Source organism: Hevea brasiliensis, chromosome 8 (assembly GCF_030052815.1).
Source record: "Hevea brasiliensis isolate MT/VB/25A 57/8 chromosome 8, ASM3005281v1, whole genome shotgun sequence".
Classification (NCBI taxonomy): domain Eukaryota; kingdom Viridiplantae; phylum Streptophyta; class Magnoliopsida; order Malpighiales; family Euphorbiaceae; genus Hevea; species Hevea brasiliensis.
In genome coordinates this window covers 3,732,341-3,749,271 of record NC_079500.1, presented here as the reverse complement: position 1 = coordinate 3,749,271, position 16,931 = coordinate 3,732,341, and the positions used below count along the sequence as shown (strand labels likewise).

At 39.9% G+C, this 16,931-nt stretch overlaps 1 long non-coding RNA gene across 7 annotated transcripts; it reads right to left on the bottom strand.

Moving 5' to 3' along the window:
- Positions 1 to 11,600: 11,600 nt before the first annotated feature.
- On the bottom strand, positions 11,601 to 14,481 carry LOC110668843 (uncharacterized). Of its 7 annotated transcripts, none has more exons than XR_009150469.1 (8): positions 14,238 to 14,481; positions 14,043 to 14,132; positions 13,322 to 13,952; positions 13,152 to 13,209; positions 12,498 to 12,891; positions 12,243 to 12,402; positions 12,099 to 12,172; positions 11,601 to 12,016 (listed from the first exon to the last, which is right to left on the bottom strand). It is a non-coding gene; the product is annotated as an uncharacterized LOC110668843 (long non-coding RNA). The 7 variants fall into 7 exon arrangements; XR_009150470.1 differs by having other exon boundaries at positions 11,602 to 12,016; positions 12,498 to 12,776; positions 14,238 to 14,480; XR_009150471.1 differs by having other exon boundaries at positions 11,604 to 12,016; positions 12,498 to 12,585; positions 14,234 to 14,479.
- Between the last annotated feature and the right edge of the window lie 2,450 nt (positions 14,482 to 16,931).

Genomic DNA, 16,931 nt, shown 5'->3' with positions numbered 1-16,931 from the left:
CTGAATGAACAAATGAATACTATATTAAGAGATAAATTTCAACAACTGTCCTTAAACTTATATAGTTGTAACATTATAGTTCTTTAACTTTAAAATGTAACATAAAATCTTCTAAACTTTTAAATTTTGCACAGTAAAATCCCTCTTCCTTTCAATTACTGATTTTTCAGTTAGAAACTGATATGAATAGCTCCCGCATGACACTTAGTCAACATTTCTCTCTCCTCTCTTATGCAAAGTGTAAAATTATTCTATTTACGCATGAAAAATTATTCTATTTATAGAGAGAAGAATGATTCTATTTGTACATGACTTGAGAGAGAAAAGAGAAATATTGACTAAGCTCCATGCTAAAATTGTCCAGATCAGCGTCTAATTGAAAAACTGATAATTGGATATTAGAGCGATTTTATTGTGCAAAATATAAAAGTTAATGGGGTTTTATGTTACATTTTTAAGTTGAGCGACTATAATATTGCAACTAGATAAGTTGTAACACCTCAAAATTTTAAATTTTATGAGCATTTTTGGTATTTTAATTTTTTGGAATTTTTTTGAGATTTTTCGGATTTTAAAAATCGGGTTCGATTTTCCGAAAATATAAACTTTGATGATTTTTAAAAATTAATTTAAAGACCACGTGGCAAAACTAAAAATATATTTGGAGTCTACGTATTTTTCTGAGTTTTCTGGAATTTTTTCCGGAATTTTTGGACCTCGTTTTCGATCCCGAGGCAGAGTAAAAATTCAAAATTTTGTATCTTGAATCGGACCGGCCGAATCGAACCGGACCGGATCGGACCGGTCGAATCGGACCGGCCTTTTCCTTTTTCTTCTTCCCTTCCCCGCGCGCGTCGTTCCCTCTTCCTTTTCTCTCTCTTTTCTCTCTCCTCCCTCCCCTGGCCAGGCCCACCTCCCCACCCACCCGGCCGTAGGCGCGCCACCCAGCCTCCCTCCCGGCCGCGCGCCTCAAACGGCGGAAACGCGAATCCTCCCTCGCGGCGTTTCGGCTTCTTCGGCCAAAATCCGGCCGATCCGGCCACCAATTGGACCAGGTCTTGTGTCAAAAATTATCTACTCGGCGAGAGCTTTCCATAGACACCAAGAACGCCGAAATCCATCGAGCGGTTTGTCCGATTTTTGCTCGGGAAGATTTTAGCCCATTTCGACTTTTGGGCTAGATTTCTCAAAAATCGTGAATCCCACGAGAAAACCGAGGGTACCAGCACGCTCCACTCGTCGAGAGCTTCGCGGCGACATAAATTTCAAATTTTTTCGACACTATTTTTCGGTGGGTCCCACGGAACTTTGTAGTGTTTTTCCGAGCATTTAATGAGTTTAGAAAATTCTGAAAAATTTATGTACTAACCCCCGTGTTATGGGCTTCGTGTAGGTATCCTCAATTCGCGAAAATTCGGCGATTGGCCGATGCGTGAAATTCGGCGAACGGACTGATTCTGGAAATGTCTCCGAATTGGGCCGAGGTTTTGGATAGCCCCCCATTGTCAGACGTCCCGAGCGCGTCCCCGAAGTCGGAATCGGCAAAGGTAAACCCGAACCTTGCTTTTTCGTAATTTTCTAGTGCTTAAATAGGATTAAAAATCCATAAAATATTCGTGGTAGCTTAGAAAATTACGATTCTTTTTGCAATAGCTTAGTAATGTTGCTAAGGACCGCGGGGCAAAGTTTTATAATTTTTAGAGCTTATTTGGACAGTTTTTGCAAAAATGATCAATTATAAGGATTAAATTGAAATTTTACATATTGTGATGGATGATTGATTTGATGGGCCCAGGAGGGGCTATGTGTTGTGATTGAGTTGTGGATATATGGATTGTGAGTATAGAAGTGTGTTTTGAGCCCTTTTGCAGGTTGGGTAGGTCCTAGGTATAGGGGAGACTCTGCCGGATTTTTGGCACGACTTAGGACGTAATTGGTCTTTTCTTGAATTGTATTGAGTCATTTGTATTAAATAATTGTAATATAATTGTCGGTGGTGGAATGACCTTCTTCCTCCGCCCAGCCGCCACAGTGATTGTCGTCAAGTCTGTGAGTAAAATATTAATTTTAATTGTAATTTCAATATTATTATATGTTCAGCATGCCCATGCATCACTTATATGCATATATTATATAGTTAAACTCTAGGCACGATTTATGTTGCATTCATAACTGTTAACGTGCCATGAATGTTGTTGTGGTAATTTGGAGCAGTGTGCGTGCGTTGGTGTGCGTGTGATGTGGTGTGGACTATGGACAGGACGGGTAGTCACGACTTGAGTTCTTCGCTGGGACCCGATCCTTCGAGGGGTAGTCACGGCTTGAGTTCTTCGCTGGGACCCTCGATTTGGTTTATTAAGCGAAAGTCCGGCTTGAGTTCTTCGCTGGCACCAGGTTGGATTTAAGAGAGCTGTATAGGGGATCAGCTCCCATATATTATGATTGATGCTACAGGGTGCGTGAGTGCTCCAAATTACCTTTTGATGTTATGATGTGAAAACGTTGTTGCTGTTGCGTTTCACTCAACAGGTTGCATTAGTACTAGATAGTTATAGAGATTATGGTTAAAATTGATATTTTACTCTCTGAGTCGAACGCTCACTCCTGTTCAAAAATTTTTACATGCCACAGGAGGATATTTTTGAGGTTAACCTGCTTTCTCCCTCGCAGGTCGATTACTAATGTTTGTATAAACTTGTTAAATCTTAGAATTTCCGCATGTGTTAGAAATGTTTATTTGATTTGGGTCTGTAACCTAAATTATTATTTTGGACCTGTAAACTTAATATTCTATGCATGTTTGATGGATTGGATGAGGGAGCTGAGCTCCCATTTATTTTTATGCTGATGAGTATGTGGAGGGTGAGCTGAGCTCCCCAATTGAGTATTTATTGTGTTTACAGGTCGGGTGAGTCGAAACTCCCCGTTGGAAAGTCTATTTTATGGCCGGACTCTGTCCGTTTGTTTTCTTGAATTTGGGCCCAAATGGGCCTTAGAGTTGGGTTAATGAACAGTTAGGCTTACTACGGGCCTCGGTGGCTTTAGGTCGCCTGAGTCCTAGTCTTGGAGTGGCCCATAGGTTGGGTCGTGACAAATGTGGTATCAGAGCTTAGGCTCCAGATTCTTAGGGAATGTTTGTCTAAAGTATTGAGAAGAGTCTACTAGGAGTCACATGCGGAAATATAGGGTTCACATTCGTCTTGCATTGTCGTCTTTGCTTCTAGTCTCTGCTTCATATATTATGTGTAAATATGAGTCGATAGAGCTGTGTAATGTACAGTTTTGAATTTTGTGGGCTAATGCTGCTGAATTTCAGGAAAATGCGTAGAAGCAGGAGAGCTGCCACTGCACTGTAACTGGATGTGCCCGACGAGGTGTCAAGACAGATGAGGCGCCGCCCGAGGAGGCGGGGTAGGAGGCCTAGAGCTGCTCAAGCAGAAGAGCAGTTGCCACCAGTACAGGATCAGTCCTTTATGGCACAGGGTCCCATGGACCCCATGGCAGCTACTCTAGCTGGGTTGCAGAGAACCATCGATATGATGGCGCAGCATATGGTCCACCCTCCACAGCAGCAGCAGTCCACCGCACCAAGAGGGGAACCTTACAAGCAGATCATCAATTTTAAGAAATTGGTGCCTGGTACTTATGATGTGTCAGACGATGCATATCGGTTTTTGGATTCCTGCAGACAGGCAGGAACAGAGTTGCAGTTGACTGATAGAAGACTTGTTGAGTGTGTGCAGCATGTCATGGGGCCTATGCCTAGACAATGGATGAATGACTACGTGTTACCTCGGATGGAGGGTTTGTCATGGGCTCAGTTTGTGGAACTGTTCATCAATCGGTTTGTGCCAGAAAGCTTCAGGGATCAAAAGCAGTGGGCCTTTGAGGCCTTAAGACAGAATGGCAGGTCTGTAGATGAATATGCTACAGAGTTTCTGGAATTGAGCAGATATGCCCCTACAGCAGTAGCTACAGAAACTATGAAGGTGAAGAGATTCCTAAAGGGGCTTAACAGGAGGTATGCAAACCTGGCCATGATGTCTGATCAGTCTTTTGATGTGATAGTTGATCGGGCCAGACAGATAGAGATTAGCTATGATGTGGATGACAGCGGAAGAGCAAAGAAAAACAGAGCAGAGGGTTCTTCAGGTGCTCCCCAAATGGGTACTCCGGATAGTGGTGGCCAGAGTAATTACAGAGAAAAGAGTAGGAACAAGAAAAGTGGTTTTAGACACAAACCTCGAGGATTCAGACTAGGGTACGGATCCAGCAGTGGTCACGATTAGAATGCAGATTCTGGTGCAGTTCAGATCCTCCTTAGCACCTTGTGCACAGTGTGGAAGAGGACATTCAGGACCTTGTCTGATGGGTGCAGGAGTATGCTTCAGGTGTGGCCAACCAGGTCACTTTGCTAGGGAATGCCCCGTGTTCAGCGAGCTACAGATGGGGTCACAAGGTTCTGTTGCAAATGTTCCTCGACAGTTGTATCCTAGTGCTTCCAGCATGGCAGGCAGTCAGTTCAGTGGCCAACAGGGCCGAGGACAAGGGGAACGTGGATTTGGAGGCAGATCAGGAGGTAGAAGTCGATGTCGGGTTACGCCACTCGGGTAGGGTCAAGCTCGGGTTTTCACCCTGACCCACCAGCATGCTCAAGCTTCAAATGCAATTGTGGCGGTATTCTTCCTGTACATTCTTATGAGGCTCGTGTTTTGATAGATCCGGGTGCTACGCACTCATTTGTCTCCCCTGTGTTTGCCATGAGGTTGGGTAGAAACCCTAAAACCTTAGAATGTCCTTTGTCGGTAGCTACCCCACTTAGTGACAACATAGATGTAGATATGGTTTTTCCGGGTAGCCCAGTGGTAGTGGATGGAAAGATCCTCCCAGCAGACTTGGTTCCTCTACCAGTAATGGATTTTGATGTAATTTTGGGGATGGATTGGTTGGCAACTCATTATGCCACCTTAGACTGCAGGAACAAAAAGGTGTATTTCCACATACCTGGTGTGGAAGAGTTTAGCTTTGATGGTGACAGGAGCGTGGCTCCATATAATTTGGTGTCAGCAATTAGTGCTAGAAAAATGTTGAGGCGTGGATGTCAAGGGTATTTGGCATTGGTGAGAGATACATCTGTAGAAGGTGTCAGCATGAAAAATGTTCCTGTTGTCAGAGAATTTATGGATGTCCTCCCAGAGGAGCTTCCAGGGTTGCCACTAGGAAGGGAAATAGAGTTTTACATTGATGTTGTGCCGGGTACAAACCCCATATCCATGCCACCTTACAGGATGGCACCAGCAGAATTGAAAGAGCTGAAGGAGCAACTACAGGAGCTTTTGGACAAGGGTTTCATACGTCTGAGCACTTCACCCTGGGGTGCTCCTGTTCTATTTGTTAGAAAGAAGGATGGGTCATTGAGGTTGTGCATTGACTATAGACAGCTGAACAAGGTGACTGTGAAGAACAAGTATCCACTTCCTCGGATCGATGATCTGTTTGATCAGCTCCAAGGGGCTAGATTCTTTTCCAAAATAGACCTGCGATCAGGCTACCATCAATTGAGAATCAGGAATAAGGACGTGTCCAAAACGGCATTCAGGACAAGATATGGTCATTATGAGTTCTTGGTGATGTCTTTTGGACTCACTAATGCACCAGCAGCCTTCATGGACTTGATGAACCGGGTGTTCAAGCCATTTTTGGACCGTTTTGTCATCGTATTCATAGATGACATTTTGGTATACTCTCAGACCGAGGAAGAACACGTGTGGCACTTGAGGATGGTGTTGCAGACCTTGAGGGAGCACCAGCTATATGCCAAATTTTCAAAATGTGATTTTGGTGTAGATAGCATCTCATGCTTGGGAAACGTGGTTTCTAGTGAGCGGCATTCAAGTGGATCCCAAGAAAATTGAAGTCAGAATCGATTGGCTTAGGCCTACAACAGTCACTGAGGTGCGAAGCTTTCTGGGTTTAGCTGGCCACTATAGGCGTTTCGTACAAGATTTCTCCAGGATAGCGGCTCCCCTAACTAAGTTGACCAGGAAGAATGTTCCATTCATTTGGACAGATGACTGTGAGGTGAGTTTCCAGAAGTTTAAGGAGTGTCTAACCACTGCCCCTGTGTTGACACTACCTGTGAGTGGTGAAGGATACACCGTGTATTGTGACACCTCCAGAGTTGGCCTAGGGTGTGTTTTGATGCAGAATGGAAAGGTAGTGGCTTATGCTTCAAGGCAGCTGAAGAGGCATGAGCAGAACTACCCCACCCATGATTTGGAAATGGCGGCTGTAGTCTTTGCACTTAAAATATGGAGACACTACCTGTATGGTGAAGTGTGCGAGATATACACCGACCACAAGAGTTTAAAGTACATCTTCCAACGGAGGGATTTAAACTTGAGACAGAGGAGATGGATGGAACTTCTGAAAGACTATGATTGCACCATCCAGTACCACCCTGGGAAGGCCAATGTTGTAGCAGATGCTTTGAGCAGAAAATCTTCTGGCAGTTTGGCGCACATTTCAGCAGAGAAGAGACCATTGATTTAGGAGGTACATGAGTTGATGGATCAAGGTTTAATCCTAGATCTTTCAGATGAGGGGGTATTGTTGGCTCACTTTTCAGTGAGGCCAGACTTGAGGGACAGAGTTAGAGTTTCCCAGCACAGAGACCAACAATTGATGAAGATCATAGAAAGAGTACAGCAAGGTGAAGGTGGTGAGTTTGGATTTGCCAATGATGGCGCCCTAGTGCAAGGTTCTAGGATATGTGTGCCCGACGTGGACAACCTCAGGAATGAAATCATGCGAGAGGCACACTATACACTGTACAGTGTCCACCCAGGCTCCACCAAGATGTACCATGATGTGAAAGATAGCTATTGGTGGAATGGCATGAAGAGAGACATTGCAGACTTTGTGTCCAAGTGCTTGACTTGTCAGAAGGTGAAGTTTGAACACCAGAGACCATCAGGGAAGCTGCAAGAGCTCCCTATCCCAGAATGGAAGTGGGAAATGATCACTATGGATTTTGTGACTGGGTTGCCTCGTACCACGCGAGGATATGATTCGATATGGGTAATTGTGGACCGCTTAACCAAATCAGCTCACTTCTTACCTATGAAGACTACATATTCTGTGGCACAGTATGCCCGGCTCTACATTCGAGAAATAGTCAGATTGCATGGAGTTCCGGCTTCCATAATATCTGACAGAGGGCCCCAGTTCACTTCACGGTTTTGGAGAAAGTTACAGGAGGCACTTGGCACACAATTGAACTTCAGTACGGCTTTCCACCCTCAGACAGACGGACAGTCCGAAAGGACAATCCAAACACTGGAAGACATGCTTCGCATGAGTGTCTTGGATTTTGGAGGTCAGTGGGATGAGCAGCTAGCTCTGGTGGAGTTTGCCTACAACAACAGTTATCACTCCAGCATAGGGTTGGCACCCTATGAGGCATTATATGGAAGAAAGTGTAGGTCTCCTCTGTGTTGGACAGAAATGGGGGAAGCGAAGGTGCATGATGTAGACCTAGTGCAGTACACTTCAGAGGTAGTTCCTTTAATCAGGGAACGACTGAAGACAGCTTTCAGTAGACAGAAGAGTTATGCAGACCCCAGACGGAGGGATGTGGAGTTTGCAGTGGGCGACTATGTATTCCTGAAGGTTTCTCCAATGAAGGGAGTCATGAGATTTGGAAAGAAGGGCAAGTTGGCACCTCGGTATATCGGACCTTTTGAGGTTACTGATAGAGTTGGAGCAGTTGCCTACCGGTTGGAGCTACCACCCAACCTTTCTCACGTTCATCCCGTGTTTCACATCTCCATGCTCAGGAAATACATTCTCGATCCTTCTCATGTACTGCAGCCGGATGTAATAGAGCTAAAGGAGAACTTAACGTTTGAGGAGCAACCTGTAGCCATAGTGGATTACCAAGTGAGACAGCTGAGATCAAAACAGATCCCTATGGTTAAGGTTTTGTGGAGGAGTCGGTCAGTGGAAGAGTGCACCTGGGAGTCAGAACGGGACATGCGTAGCAAGTACCCTTATCTGTTCAATGTATAGTAATGTGCTTTATTCTGCCTTGTGTAAAAATTCGAGGACGAATTTTCTGTAAGGGGGGAAGAATGTAACACCCCAAAATTTTAAATTTTATGAGCATTTTTGGTATTTTAATTTTTTGGAATTTTTTTGAGATTTTTCGGATTTTAAAAATCGGGTTCGATTTTCCGAAAATATAAACTTTGATGATTTTTAAAAATTAATTTAAAGACCACGTGACAAAACTAAAAATATATTTGGAGTCTACGTATTTTTCTGAGTTTTCTGGAATTTTTTTCGAAATTTTTGGACCTCGTTTTCGATCCCGAGGCAGAGTAAAAATTCAAAATTTTGTATCTTGAATCGGACCGGCCGAATCGAACCGGACCGGATCGGACCGGTCGAATCGGACCGGCCTTTTCCTTTTTCTTCTTCCCTTCCCCGCGCGCGTCATTCCCTCTTCCTTTTCTCTCTCTTTTCTCTCTCCTCCCTCCCCACGCCGTGGCCCACACCTCCCCGCCACCCAGTAGACCGACGCGCCACCCGGCCTCCCGGCCGGTAGCCGCCGCCCCAAATGGCCGGAAACCGCGCGCGAATCCCCTCCCTCGCGCGCGCGGCGTTTCGGCTTCTCCGGCCAAAATCCGGTCGATCCGTCCACCAATTGGACCGGATCTTGTGTCAAAAATCATCTACTCGGCGAGAGCTTTCCATAGACACTAAGAACGCCGAAATCCATCGAGCGGTTTGTCCGATTTTTGCTCGGGAAGATTTTAGCCCATTTCGACTTTTGGGCAAGATTTCTCGAAAACCGTGAATCCCACGAGAAAATCGAGGGTACCAGCATGCTCCACTCGTCGAGAGCTTCGCGGCGACATAAATTTCAAATTTTTCCGACACCGTTTTTCGGTGGGTCTCACGGAACTTTGCAGTGTTTTTCCGAGCATTTAATGAGCTTAGAAAATTCTGAAAAATTTATGTACTAACCCCCGTGTTATGGGCTTCGTGTAGGTATCCTCAATTCGCGGAAATTCGACAGTTGACCGGGTCTGTGAAATTCCGGCCAGACAGACCCATTACCGGAAAAGTCTCCGAATTGGGCCGAGGTTTTGGCTAGCCCCCCATTGTCAGACATCCCGAGCGCGTCCCCGAAGTCGGAATCGACAAAGGTAAACCCGAACCTTGCTTTTTCGTAATTTTCTAGTGCTTAAATAGGATTAAAAATCCATAAAATATTCGTGGTAGCTTAGAAAATTACGATTCTTTTTGCAATAGCTTAGTAATGTTGCTAAGGACCGCGGGGCAAAGTTTTATAATTTTTAGAGCTTATTTGGACAGTTTTTGCAAAAATGATCAATTATAAGGACTAAATTGAAATTTTACATATTGTGATGGATGATTGATTTGATGGGCCCAGGAGGGGCTGTGTGTTGTGATTGAGTTGTGGATATATGGATTGTGAGTATAGAAGTGTGTTTTGAGCCCTTTTGCAGGTTGGGTAGGTCCTAGGTATAGGGGAGACTCTGCCGGATTTTCGGCACGACTTAGGACGTAATTGGTCTTTTCTTGAATTGTATTGAGTCATTTGTATTAAATAATTGTAATATAATTGTCAGGTGAGCCGGGACAGCCTTCTTCCTCCGCCCAGCCGCCACAGTGATTGTCGTCAAGTCTGTGAGTAAAATATTAATTTTAATTGTAATTTCGATATTATTATATGTTCAGCATGCCCATGCATCACTTATATGCATATATTATATAGTTAAACTCTAGGCACGATTTATGTTGCATTCATAACTGTTAACGTGCCATGAATGTTGTTGTGGTAATTTGGAGCAGTGTGCGTGCGTTGGTGTGCGTGTGATGTGGTGTGGACTATGGACAGGACGGGTAGTCACGGCTTGAGTTCTTCGCTGGGACCCGATCCTTCGAGGGGTAGTCACGGCTTGAGTTCTTCGCTGGGACCCTCGATTTGGTTTATTAAGCGAAAGTCCGGCTTGAGTTCTTCGCTGGCACCAGGTTGGATTTAAGAGAGCTGTATAGGGGATCAGCTCCCATATATTATGATTGATGCTACAGGGTGCGTGAGTGTTCCAAATTACCTTTTGATGTTATGATGTGAAAACGTTGTTGCTGTTGCATTTCACTCAACAGGTTGCATTAGTACTAGATAGTTATAGAGATTATGGTTAAAATTGATATTTTACTCTCTGAGTCGAACGCTCACTCCTGTTCAAAAATTTTTACAGGCCACAGGAGGATATTTTTGAGGTTAACCTGCTTTCTCCCTCGCAGGTCGATTACTAATGTTTGTATAAACTTGTTAAATCTTAGAATTTCCGCATGTGTTAGTAATGTTTATTTGATTTGGGTCTGTAACCTAAATTATTATTTTGGACCTGTAAACTTAATATTCTATGCATGTTTGATGGATTGGATGAGGGAGCTGAGCTCCCATTTATTTTTATGCTGATGAGTATGTGGAGGGTGAGCTGAGCTCCCCAATTGAGTATTTATTGTGTTTACAGGTCGGGTGAGTCGAAACTCCCCGTTGGAAAGTCCATTTTATGGCCGGACTCTGTCCGTTTGTTTTCTTGAATTTGGGCCCAAATGGGCCTTAGAGTTGGGTTAATGAACAGTTAGGCTTACTACGGGCCTCGGGGGCTTTAGGCTGGCCCAGGTCCTAGTGCCGGTCCGGCCCATAGGTTGGGTCGTGATATAAGTTTAGGGACAATTATCAAAATTTATCCTCATATTAAGCAAACTATTTAATATCAGAGAAATAATAAACAAAAATACGGTGTTCACAACTCTTTGTATTGCATGTTGGATGGTCAAAACAGAGGTCTTGAGTGAGAAACTAAACCCTGAAACATGTTTTTTAAAGAAGTGAGCAAAACTCTAATCGTCCAGCTTCATTTCTTTTTTGCATAAGTCAAATTTTATTAGAGAAATCCAGGAAAACTTAACAAAGTAAGCCAAACTAAGACCTTGATCAAAGCTCCCGCATGACACTTAGTCAACATTTCTCTCTCCTCTCTTATGCAAAGTGTAAAATTATTCTATTTACACATGAAAAATTATTCTATTTATAGAGATAAGAATGATTCCATTTATACATGACTTGAGAGAGAAAAGAGAAATATTAACTAAGTTCCATGCTGAAATTATCCAGATCAGCGTCTAATTGAAAAACTGATAATTGGATATTAGAGCGATTCTATTGTGCAAAATATAAAAATTAATGGGGTTTTATGTTACATTTTTAAGTTGAGCGACTGTAATATTGCAACTAGATAAGTTTAGGGACAATTGTCAAAATTTATCCTCATATTAAGCAAACTGTTTAATATCAGAGAAATTATAAACAAAAATGCGGTGTTCACAACTCTTTGTATTGCATGTTGGATGGTCAAAACAGAGGTCTTGAGTCAGAAACTAAACCCTGAAACATGTTTTTCAAAGAAGTGAGCAAAACTCTAATCGTCCAGCTTCATTTCTTTTTTGCATTAAGTCAGATTTTATTAGAGAAATCCAGGAAAAACTTAACAAAGTAAGCCAAACTAAGACCTTGATCAACAGATCAACCCCATGGAACCCAACCTATATATGGCTTATATGTTAAGTGTAAAAAACCTGGGACAGTTACAAGACCAACATGTTACATTTGTGAAGTCCGAAACCACCAAAAATGGAACACACAACTTGGGAAAATATAGCAGCAGAGAACCACTCTAATACAACATGTTTCATTTCTGCTTCCAGCTCAACAAGATTTATTCTATAACTGTCAGCTTTTCAGAGATGTTTTCTGAATTATCATCAAGCAGGAATCTTATCCCTGTGAGCTTTACTCGAGGATGCTGAGGACACAACCTGCATAGGCTAGTGCATCTGTGTCATCTTTGCCGCCAGTGAAGTTATGAAGATGACTGCTGCATGGAGGGTTTTGACATTGTTGATATTTTGGCATCTGTTTCAAGCCAGAACTATTATTAAGTGACAAATTTACATTGCAAGCAATAATTAGGAGAATTTCATATACGAGTGCTTACTACTCATTGCATTGCTTGTTTTTGAACACAGAATTGAAGTACAGTGCTTACATTATGTTTTTACTGCCCAACCACTGCACACATAATCTGAGTTAGAAGTTTCACTCTAGATCTTTTAAATGTTTTTTCGAGAAGGAGACATACCTTTTTATGAATCTTCTGGCAGCAGACTCCAAAGTTGTAATCCAATGTGTGGAAGGCCAAACCCATTAATTGTGGTTCTGTGAATGCGAATTCTGTCAAGCCAATCAAGTAATTGCTGCCATGACATTGTTTTGGTTTTTAATGTTTGTTCTAATAACTTCTGCGCATTGAATCAAAATTAATCCTTTATATCCACGAAAAGAAAATGAAGGCAGAATTACATAACAAAAAGAATAAGATGGATAGTAGCATGACCTGCCAATGCATTAATTCAGCAACCCTTTGCATTTGCTCTCCACTTTCCTATTTTAGAATTTCAACAGCATCCCTGTGATTCCTCATACTTGATGAACCAGCGTTCGGAGAAAGTGAAGTCCAGTAAAAATGATTCAGAATTCATATCCCACTCATCAAGAACATATGCATGCAGAAATTTACTCTTGGATAGAAAATGAGGTTTAAGATAAGTAAGGCTTCAATTTGGGACAAATGCTTTACATATTTTGGAAGAACTTCTGGATACTTCATTTTTTCCTGAAAATCCAAATTAAATGAAGGTAAAAACTATGGGTTTTTGATGTTTAACTTGTCTGGAAGCAATATGCTGATGAATCTCACTTTGTTTTCTAAACAAGTGGTCTTTCAACCTCTGCATTTAGCAGTACAAAAATTTGAATAAATACCAAATAATTAAGAAATTCTGTTGATTTAAGCTGCAAAGGAATGATGAATGTGAAAGAGAAGTTGAGTAGATGACAATGGCCTTCATCACAATGAATTCCCATCCTAGAGTTTGGAAACTTAAAGCAAAACATTCTAGGAGAATGAGAAAGGGACAAAAAATTGGTAACAATAAGAACAAAATTTAACTCTTGCCCCAGTCATGAAAGAAAATAAACTAATTCTCACCTTGAACATCAATTCACAACTCTTTTTAAGGGATATAATAGCATTGCAAGATGTCAACCTGAAACATGAATACAAAATAAGAAACACATACTAAGTCCAAGAATTTTAAACTGAAAAACTAGCTTGGGTTCTCAAATACAGATAAGATAAGAATGGAGGAAAGGAAATACTTGAAGATAGGTCTGATGGATTCTTCTAATTGGTTTTCGTAATTACCATTCGACTGAATGTCTGAATCCATCTTCCATCAATTAAGATATTTGGAATGTCAGCAATCTTGGGCCAATCCACATCCATGTTGCTGCTGCATCTTTCTGATAGTTGAGGACAGTTAACTATCTCTAAATATTCCAATGCGATGAGGTTGCCCATCCACTCCTGTAAAGATATCAATTAGGAAAACTTTCGATTAGGAGTTAGAGCAGAGTGGGAACATATTGAAGCCCCTTTGGGAGGGACACCAATTTGAACATATTTCGGAAATAAGGAAGATAAATAACATTCCTCTTAGATAGAAAATTTGAAATCCTAGGATTTAGGGTTCCCAATTTATCGAGCAGAGTGGGAACATATTGAAGTCCCTTTGGGAGGGACACCAATTTGAACATATCTCAGAAATGAGGAAGATAAATAATGTTCCTCTTAGATAGAAAATTTGAATCAGGGATGTAAACATCTGTAACCCTGAGATTCCTTTTACTTGATGAGCCAGGGTACGTGGAAAGTGAAAGTCCAATCAAATTTATAAAGAATTCATATCCATTATCATTTGCCAAGAACACAAGGGCCACAAGAAATCTCCTGAAAATTTTATCATAATGCGAATAAATTGTGAAGGATTAAAATAGAAAAAAAAAGGAAAAAAAAAAAAAAAAGAAAGAAACGGGGTACCTTGCATAGACAGACGATGTAATTTCATGCTCATTTCCCAAGTAGCAGAGTGGCTAAATTTTTGGGCAACCAATACTTATCCTTCATTACCTGTGCAAATAGAATCAGAAAGTGAAAACTTTCTCATATCATTTCAGATTAAAAAAAAAAAAAAAGATTGAATTTGAGAATTGAAGACAAGAAGCACCCACTTACAGAAACAGTCAAAGATTTTTTCATCATTCATTAGATAGCGGCCCTCCCATTGAATTCTTTTGCCATCAACTTGAAAATCTGGGATGTGAGAAATGAAAAGTCCAATTTGCACCTTTTATTTCTAGATCTTTCCTCCAACTGGGGACATGAATGAATAGTCAATTCTCATAAGAGGCGAGGGAATGCATCTCTTGAGGTAGTGTTTATTGAATTTTGATGTGATCGTAGAATATTTTTGAGAAATACATGTATGGATTTTAGTTGGATTTTTGATATATGAGTATATGTGATTATGTGAGTTCATAATATTTAAATTTTATATAATTGGTTAAAGCTTGATAACGAAGAATTAAGTTGTGAAGGGTTGAATTGGGTTGAAGCAAGAATATGCTAGATGTTGAAAAAAATTATGGAATTGAGTATTATTTTTTATATTATATTTTTATGGAGCCATAAGTTGGACAATTAAAAATTGATGTGATTATTGGCTTGTGGATTAGGATTTTAGAAATGAATCTTTGTATTATTGATGATATGTTATAAATATTTTAGGCTAAATCATACTTATAGATGTCTAAAGATACTAGAGGCGCTTTTGTATATTAATAAGTATGTTTGATATTCAATACAGGTAACTTGGGAATATTTTAACTTATTTATTTGTAATTTGTAGCTCTAATTAATTTAAATATTATCTTTGTCTGGAGCATATTATGAACATTGAAAATGTGTGATATTACCCATTCGAGAATTTGTAGCTAAAGTATGGAATAAAACAATAATTCATTAGGATAATGTTAAATGAGAGCATAATAGGATAACATCTTGGTAATAAGATATGGTTGTTTTTTTTTTTTTTTTTTTTACAATAATGTTATTTATGGGATATATGTATATTGTAAAAATAATTGTTGTGCAAGTAAATGATTAATGTATGATTCCTTGCTACTCTCATGTCAAAGAAAAAAAAAGAATGACTTCATGTGACATGTTTCTTTCCTTTAAAAGTTTCAAGAAGTTTTCTTGGTACAATATGGGATCACTAAGCGTTGAACGTAATAGTTGTTACAAGCATAAATCATTTTTTTTTTCTTTTGTGTGTGCAGTCATGCTTTTTTAGAGAAAAATGATTATTAGTAAATTTTTGTACACATGCATTCACATATAAATGTACATTCGTAAAATTCAATAAAAGGCAAATTCAGTCTAGCTAGAAGCAATTTGATATCATTGAAATGCATAATCAATACTCCTGTATTATTGATAAGGCTTGACTTTGGTTAGTGCAACTCATGAACTACTAGATGATAACGTTGGGACCATTAGGAAATCATGTATAATTAAAATAATTTCTATGATGATGATAGAACAAATGTTATTTTATTTAAAATTTATTGTTGAATTTTCTTAGTGGTGATGTTTGAGAAAAATATATTGTAATTGGATTAAAAGTTATAAAATATTTATTTACCGAACGTGTGGCACTAAGGTGATAAAGAAATATCAACATGGCAATGTTCACTTGTGATCACAATGAGGCATATTAATTAGCGAAATTGGTGTGGTGTGAACCCATTTTGGGCCGTGATATTATTGTTTGATTTTGTTCGGTCTTTTAACAGGGAGAAATGTCAAAATTTTAAGAGAAATTCTGTCAAGATTTCGCTAGAATTTCAAGAGCTACGTGAACCTGATCCTCCATAGGAGGTACGTAAGCAGTCTTCGGGTGTGGTCCAAAGTAAGTAAAATTTTGTTTTCTTTGATTTTAATGTTCCCTTTTCAGTTCCTAGATCTTGTCATATTATTATTATGAATGAAGGCACTTTAGAAACGTTGTGTATCACTAGCACAATTCTAATCATTAACTAGGTACCTTCTATATTTTATGTCATTTAACGGCTGTTAGTCTATTTTTGTCAATGATTGATTGAGAAATTCTTGTGCATAATATGTTGCCTATATTTAATTAGTCCATTGTTTGGAGGAAACTCTGTCAATTTAGTTCCAAATTACAGTTATCCTAATTAGGTTGGATGGGTGTGACACAAATCATATCCATACATTTACCAACCGGCAAGAGTTAAATAATTACACTTTTATAAAGTTCATGTATCAAATAGGATGCAACTAAAGTTACCTGTGAAAAGTTGGCCAAGTGGTCATATGCACTTGTACCCCACACTTGTATCCTATGGAGAAGGCTTTAACATCCAATGGGATTAGTCTTCTATCTAACTATAAAAAAGGGGGTGGGGGATACCCTGGATATTTCTAAAAAATGGGAGTATTAAATGACTTTTCATGTAAAAATTAAGGGTCAAAAGATTTTTTCACCCTTTTTGGAAGTTTTAGTAAGAATATTTTCAACAATTTATGAATTTTCTCTTTTCCAGTTCCATTGGTATTTGTTGCATGTAGTGTTAAGTCCAAATTTTTTTATTTATACCTGATTTTTTATGAACTTAAAATATAAACGTGTGAAATCCATATGTAAAATAAGTAAATCTTACTATATATTTTATGTACATGATGAATCTGGTCTAAGAAATAATTTTTCGTCCAGCACACAAAGATGATTTCACAAGGCCTCAAAAAAAAAAAAAAAATTAAAATGTTTCTTGTGAATTGAATTGAGGTATGGCAAAAAAGAAACTGAAGTATCAGAGAAACTTGATTAACCATGAAAAAGTGAAA